Raw genomic sequence first — 8,084 nt, 5'->3', positions numbered from 1 at the left:
CTGCTGCCGCCTGGCCCGGCCTCGGGCTCCAGATCCTGGGGTTCCACCCTCCAGCCCTCTCTCCTCGGCCCACATCTGCCCCCCACGACCCACACAGCTTCTAGCTGGCGCCCCCCAACTGGAGTCATCTTTGCAAAATAATAATCAGACCAGGCAACCCGCCTCAGAGGTTCCCACAGTTCCCACACACTGCCCCCGCCGACGCCACCTCTCCAGCTGGATTCCTGCTCCATACATGAGCTGGTGTTGTTTTATTGGCTAAAGTCCGGAGCCCAAACTCTTGCCAACCATACTTATCCCCCAGGTTCCTGGAGCTCGTAGTTCCTCCTTCTTTCTCATTCCCTCCCCATGGCTCAGAATCCTTCCAGGAGCCTTTCTTGGTGGCCCTGCCCCAGTGCAGGGGCCCTGGGGAGGCCTCTTGCGTGCATGCACAGGCTGGGTCCCGGTCCCTGTTGTCCTCTTGGGGCCTCACCCCATCCCAGGTCAAATTGCTCCTCAAAGCCACCAGCCCCCATGCACTTATCACACCCTCTTCCTTAACTGCTGAATCCTATGGGATGCTGTGTACAGTAGCCGCAGGTGAGCAAATGTTCATCAAACCGCACCGCCAGGCTGGGCAACATAGTGAGACCCCATCTCTACAAAAATAGGGAAAAAGAAAAAACACAAGAATAACTGGGTGTGGTGGCATGTGCCTGTAGTCCCAGCTATTCAGGAGGCTGAGGCAGGAGGATCGCTTGAGACCAGGAGGTCCAAGCTGCAGTGAACCGTGATTGCACCACTGCATCCGACCGGGGTGACAGAGCAAGACCCAAAACATTATTGCCAACTGCCCATTCCTTCTGCAGGGCTGCACCATCCTAGGACGGTGCCAGGTATGTACCCTGTACCTACATGAGTGTATCTGTGATCTGGGGGATGCAGGGACTCCAGGACCACCTACCACCCTATCCTGGCCCTGGGCACTAGGACTGCAGGGAGGGGGCTGAGGGTTACCTGTGGATAAGCCTTCCCCACCTCCAACCCCTCATTGCCTCCCAGCACCTGTCTCCATGTAAAATTCTGCAGATTATCCATGGCTCAACCCCCAACTTCCTGTCTTATCACATGTCATCTCCAACCAGGGGCCTACAAGCTGCACTTGGCTTCAGGGGACTGGTGGCTAAACAGCAGGAGACTGGGAGGAGAGGGTGGCCAGAGTTGGGTGGGCTGCGCTGGGACCTGTGGGGTCTGCTCCCAGCCATGGCGTCAGCCTGCTGGCCCTGGGCTCCCCCTTCCATCTGATTCACGGGCTTTTGGTCTCAGTCAGGAGTGTGGTTCATGGCTGGTCCCTGAACTCGGAGCCTAGGAGCCCCTGGTGTGTGTCCAGGGCGGGGAGAGGGCACGGAGAGCCAGAGTCAGAGGAGGACAGCAGTGACCAGTGCAGGGGATGAAGGTGGAGTCATGGTTCTCCGAGAAAGGGCTGGAGGTTGTAGTTGAAGGTCCTGGAGCCTAGGAGGGGCTGTGCAGGGAGGAATTAGATGCACAAGCTGCTCTGCCCTGGGCTCCAGGCTCAGGCTTCCTGAACACTGAGCCAAGCAGGACTGGCCACATGCCAGTCTGGTTAATCACGGGGGTGGAGTGCCCCCTGAAGTGAGGGTGCATGGAGTGGGCTCTTTGGGGGGTCCGGTCCCCTGACCAGGCTGGACTTGCTCTTCAGAGTGGGCTTACTATCTCCACGGTGTCAGGTGGTAGGCCTGGCTGCAGGCCTCCAACCCCCCACCTGTGCCCATGTATACATGCTCACAGGATCGGCACATGGAGCATCCACGGATGGGCACACATGTTGTGCTGGCTGCACAGCGGGGGCTCTGAGCCTGCATCCAGGCCCCTTGCTCCTGGTGGACACACTCATGGTCCCCTCCTGGTCTGCAGGGATTATCGACAGGACATGGCTGGACAGACCTGGCCACAGAGTCCCAGGGGCCTGACATGGGGCCACTTGGATGCTGAAGGACTTCTGTGCCCAGAGGCCTGGTTTGGGGCTATGGCACTGGAGGAGGCCTCTGTCCCCCTTTAGACCTACCGGGGATAAGGCCGTTACCAGCCCTTACTTCCTGCAGAGCTGGGACTACCAGACTGGAAGAAGGATTGACACATTTGTTTGTTTATTTAGACATGAGATCTTGCTCTGTCACCCAGGCTGGAGTGCAGTGACGTCATCACAGCTTACTGAAGTCTCCAATTCTTGGGCTCAAGGGGTTCTCTCACTTCAGTCTCTGGAATAGCTGGGACTACAGGTGCGTGCCACTATGACCAAGTAAGTTTTAATTTTTTTTTTTTTTTTGGTAGAGATGAGATCTTGCCATTTTGACCAGGCTGGTCTCAAACTCCTGGCCTCAAGTAATCTTTTTTTTTTTTTTTTGAGTTGGAGTCTCACTCTGTCGCCCAGACTGGAGTGCAGTGGCCGCTCCCGGCCACCGCAGCCTCTACCTGCTGGGCTCCGGCGATCCTTCCGCCTCAGCCTTCCAAGTAGCTGGAATTACAGGCGCGTGCTACCACACCCGGTTAATTTTTTTTTTTTTTTTTTTTTTATTGTGGAGATGAGGTCTCGCTGCCCAGGCGAATCTCGAACCCGCAGGCTCAGGCAATCCACTCACCTCAGCCTCCCAAAGGCGTGGGACTACAGGCTGAGCCACCGAGCCCGGCTTCAAGTAATCTTTTTGCCTCATTCTCACAGGTATGAGCCACGCTGGCTGGCCTGCTACATTGTTGTCAACTGAGCTGGACCAGGCTGGTGAGTGAGAAGCAATTTGTAGGGACAGTTATGCATCCTGGGAGACTGGATCCCTGCCCTGGAGAAGCAAGGCTGGTAGCAAATGGCTCTCTGTCTGTGTTGATTCCTCCAGGAAGACCCAGGGGAAAGGAGTAGCTGGAAGCAGGTGGGTGGGAGGAGAAGATGGGAAGGGAGTCTGGCTCCTGGCAAACGCTGCAACCCCAAGTTGGCTCCTGCAGGTGGAGACCTCAGCCTCAGGGGAGCTCACCCCTCTCTGCTCCTACTGAAGGGGGTTTCCTCAAGTGTCCCTGTTGACATTGGGAATCTGGTCTGCCCTGGCAAACCCTTTTCTGTCACAGTGTCCCCATGTCACCAGGAACCAGATCCCAGGTTCTGGAGGCCAGGCAGCTCTGGAGAAAGCCAAGGAAGCCTTTCCCTTCCAGTGTCATTTCCGAGGAAGATAGAATTATGAGGTGCTCAGGTTCCCAGGGTGGCAGCAGTTTCAGCTACCCTTTCTTTGCTGTGGTCACGGTTGCAGGTTCTCTGCCTCATCATAAAGAATGTAGGTGCTTAGGAGCAACGTACTCGGAGGGGTGGGGGCTAGTATCCCCTTTGTTTAATGAAGTAGGAAACGCAGGGTCAGGGGGCGCGATCTTTGCAAGGTCACCTGCCAGGAGGGCCGAGCTGGGCTCGCATTGGCCTAAGGCCCTGGCTGATAGCCTCGTCCTAGTATGGGCCCCTGCCCTCCTCAGTCCCTGTCGGGGTGAACTGAGCACCATGGGCCTGGGGCGGCTGGGACGGAGGGTAGGCCTCTCTTGGGGGCCCCTCCCCCGGAGGAAACTGCATCCTCTGTGTCCTCAGGCAAATCAGGCATCCAAAGTGGAAAAGCCCCACACAAATCAAGGACAGCTGGGCCTCCCCTCCTGCCGCAGCCCCTCCCCTCCTCTGCCTCGCAGGCAGGGAATCCAGGCTGGCGTGTGGCTGAGGGGCAGAAGTTGCGGTTTTAAGGGAGGGAGAGCCTAGATGTGTGAAATCTCCCCCAGCTGTCCCCCACAGAGGGGGAACCGCACAGTGTCATTAACCACTTTCCAGCGTGGGGCTTGTGTGCCCCGGCCTGATGCCTGTGGGGGCCCAGGCTGGGGGTGCCCACCCGGGGGAGGGGACAGACTGGGGAAGAGGTGGTGAGGGGCATGGGGGAGGAAAACACATGAAGACGCTCTCAGTCAGACATAGACACACAAAGTCACTGCAATCATTACAGTCTGTGAAGGTGGCACAGACACAGGCGAGATGCTGGTCATGGATCTGTGAGGCCAGGATAGGCCTTCCTCCCACAGCGGCCTTGCTCCCAGGAGTTCTCCCCTCTGTCCCTTCCTGCTCTGGCCCCCTGGTCATCTCCCCCAGGGACAGCATTTACTGGGTCCAGCAGCCTGAGCAGCTCCGCCTGTCTTGCTCCCACGACTTCCTCCTCTACATCAGGCCTGACCACCACATGTCCGATGGCTGGGCTGAGGGGGATGGACAGACAGACCATCTGCCTGGATGTCCTGCCTAGATGAGCTCCAGCAGTCTGGACCCTCAAGGCCACTGGGCCCAGGAGAGCCATCTGCATAGAAGGATAGTGCTAATGCCTGCTCTTTGGCATTGGAGGGCAACCAGACAGAGAGCAGGAGGCGAAGGACCCTCTCAGGGGGCAGGGACGGCCCCTACCCTGTGTCCCCGTGGCTTGATCTCTCTTTTCACTTGGGGCTCAGAGAGGGAGATGTACCATCCACAGGTCACACAGAAGGAGCCAGCAGAGGGCTGGGGCTGGGCCCTGTGGAAAGCAGGACAGGGCAGAGTGGAAGAGCCACTCCGATATCCTGGGGAGGAGGAAGGAGCCACCCTGTGCATGAGGAGCGTGGAGAGGAAGGTTCTGGAATTACCACACTTAACCTTCATGGGGGGCGGGATTGGCATTAGTGGGAAACTATCGGGGGGGGCACACTTCATCAACAAGGGTACCTGCATAATGAACATCTGTATACCTAACCCTGAATTGTACCCCACATCTTTAAAATAAAAAATTAAAACAACAACAAAACCTTCAAAAGGGGCTAAACTGGAGTTACCACATGATCCAGCAATTCCACTCCTAGGTGTGGACCCAAGAGCCACGGCACATGAGTCCTCATAGAACCTCACAGTGAACATTCACAGCAGCATTATCCATAGTAACAAAAGCTGGAAGGAACCCAGATGTCCTTCAGGTGATGAAGGAATGAACACAATGTGCTCCATCATGCAATGGAATATTACTCAGTCATGAAAAGGAAGGATGCTCTGACACGCTACAATGTGGAAGAACCTGGAAACACCATGCTCAGGGACAGAAGCCAGATGCAAAAGGACAAATATTACATGATCCTATTCCTGAGTTGGGATCTCACTCTGTCACCCAGGCTCCAGAGTAGCTGGGACCGTAGGCATGTGCCACCTACACATTTAAAAACATATATATTTTGTAGAGATGAGGTCTCGCTATGTTGCCGAGGCTGGTCTCGAACTCCTGAGCTCAAGCAATCCTCCTGCCTCAGCCTCCCAAAGTGTGGGATTACAGGCATGAGCCACCATGCCCATCTCCCCATGATTCTGCTTCTATGAAATGTCCAGAATTGGCTGATCTATAGAGACAGGAAGTAGACTGCTGGTTGCTAGGGTGGAGAGAGGGAAGAACGGGGAGCAATTGCCAGTGAGTTTCTTTCTGGGGTGATGAAAATGTTCCAAAATGGATTGTGGTGATGACTGTACAACTCCGTGACTACACCGAAAACCCTCACATTGTTCACTTGACGTGGCTGAATCTTGGGGTATGTGAATTACATCTCAAAAAAGCTGTTATCAAAGAGACTCTTTAAAGTCAGGATTGAGGTCTCCGTTTCTTTTTCTTTTCTTTTTTTTTGAGACAGAGTCTCACTTTGTCACCCAGTCCGGAGTGCAGTGGCATGATCACAACCCACTGCAGCCTTGACCTCCTAAGCCCAAGTAATTCCTTCTCCTCAGTCTCCTAGGTAGCTGGGCCTACAGGTGCACACCACCATGCCTGCTAATTTTTGTATTTTTTGCAGAGACGAGGTCTCATTATGTTGTCCAGGCTGGTCTCAAACTCCTGGGCTCACGTGATCCTTCTGCCTTGGCCTCCAAAAGAGCTGGAATTACAGGTTTGAGGCACCATGCTGGCTTGAGGTCTCCATTTTACAAGGAAGGAACTGGTGGCTCAGAGTTGATAGGGCCTGAGACCACTGGCTGGAGGAGGCAGGGCTGCAACCAACCGCTCCCACTCTGGGGATGAGCCTGAGCTCTGCCCCTTCCTCACCTTCAAGCTCTCTGCCTTTACCTGCCAGGTTTTCTCTTCTGGGATGCTGCTCTCCTCACCCACCATCACCTCCAGAAAGCCTTCCTGGGCCTCCTTTGTGCATACCCTTCTACAGACCGGCACTAACTGAGTGCCTGATGGGTGCCAGGCTCTGTGTTAGGTGCTGGGGGTATACTGCTGAACAGACAGCCCCAATGCTGCCATCCTGGGCATCCCCAGATTTGAACCCACGACTCAGCAGAGGACCAAATGGAGGGTAGATGGAGGGGCCGACTTCCGACAGAACTCTCCAGGCAGACTCCCATCCGTAGGTCTCACTCTTCCTGCCCCCAGCGTGTTCTGCACCCTGCTGTTGTTGGCCAGTTCCTCCTGGAAAGTCCTGTGGCCCTCAGTGGGCGAGGGGACCACGGAAAAGTCATCTGTTGGGGGGGACGGCAGAGCCAAGGCGGTGAGCTGGAGAGGACCGTGCCGGGCCTGGGGCAGGGAGACAGGGGCTGGGCCGCCAGGGAACACTCACTGGGATTTGGAGTCCTGATGGTGACTGCTGGGACTGCAGGGCGGGGGTTGGTGTAGGATGGGGTGGGACTCTCCTTGGGCTAGCTCTGAGGAGAGCTGGCTTGTCTGGAATGATTCTGTTTTAAGCCAGACCAGAGGAAGGACTTCCTGCGGCTCTGTGTGTGTCAGTGTGCCCTCCAGGCAGTGCTGGACAGCCCGCCCACAGGGCTTCTGCTGGGGCTTGCCCTGAGAAGCAGGTGCAGCCCTGGGGTCTGGGGTTGGGTTGGGGGCCCAGCCAGTGGTCTTCAGCCCCCCGGCCCCATGTGGCCGCCTCTGGTCAGGGCTGCCGCTAGGTGGGAGCTCTGGCAACGTCTGTGGGTCACAGAGGCCTTCTGCCCCTCAGAGGCGGTTGGGACTTGACCAGAAGCCATTAGGACCAGGAATGGCTCATTAGCCGGAGAACCCAAGACAGAGGCCTCATGTCAATGGCAGGAAAGAGGTTAGGCCTCTGCGGTGAGTCCATGCCTGCCTGGCACTGACCCCCTGGCCAGGAAGGCGGGGCAGAGGCAGAGAGAGGACCCAGGTCTAATTTCACCTTTGCCTGTGGCCGGGCGAGGTGCTCCCGTCCTCTGAGACTTGCCTTTGTGCAAGTCTCTTCTGCTTTCCTTGTGGGCTGTGCTGGGCGTCAGTGACAGTGGGTGGGTCCCACAGCTGCGCGCCTCCAAGGCTCCCCTGGAGGGAACTCCCAGGGCTGGACCTGGGCTCCTCCTCTTTCTGCATCATGGACCTCCCCTCCCCCCATCCCTCACTCCTCTGTGGGAGCCACTTGGCCAACTTCTGAAATGGGTCATGGCATCCCAGGGAATGCCAGGTGGACTAGGGAACAGAGGCAGGGGACTCAGGTCTGAATTCAGCTCGCCACCGGGCTCTGGGGAAGGACGCCTGTCTCCCTGCCTATAAAAGGGTAACTGGAGCCGGGTGTGGTGGCTCATGCCTGTAATCACAGCAATTTGGGAGGCTGAGGCGGGAGGATTGCCTGAGCTCACAGGTTCAAGAGCAGCCTGAGCAACATGGTGAGCAAAACAAAACAAACAAACAAACAAAAAATTAGCTGGGCGTGGTGGCCCATGCCTGTAGTTCCAGCTACTTGGAAAGCTGAAGCAGAATGATCGCCTGGGCCCATAAGCATGCCGCTGCACTCCAGCCTGGGTGACAGACTGGAATTCCGACTCAAAAAAAATAACAATCACAAAAAAAGGGTAACTGGACGCCACCAGTCTTGTCAGCCGCCAGGGCTGTGACCTCGATGAACGGCAAAGCCGCCCTGTTCCCTGCCACAGCCTCCCCTCACACGTTCCGGGGACCTCCCTGTGCGCCCTAGGGGGCTGGCCTGGCCTCAGGCTCCCTCCGCAGGCCGGGCGCCGGGTCGACGCGCTTCCGGGGTTCCCGAGGTCCAGCAGCGAGGGCGCCACGCTCGGA

Source organism: Carlito syrichta, unplaced genomic scaffold (genome assembly GCF_000164805.1).
Source record: "Carlito syrichta isolate Samal-C Ts95f unplaced genomic scaffold, Tarsius_syrichta-2.0.1 Scaffold313344, whole genome shotgun sequence".
In the NCBI taxonomy this organism is placed as follows: Eukaryota; Metazoa; Chordata; class Mammalia; order Primates; family Tarsiidae; genus Carlito; species Carlito syrichta.
Note: the sequence above shows the minus strand (reverse complement) of the source record.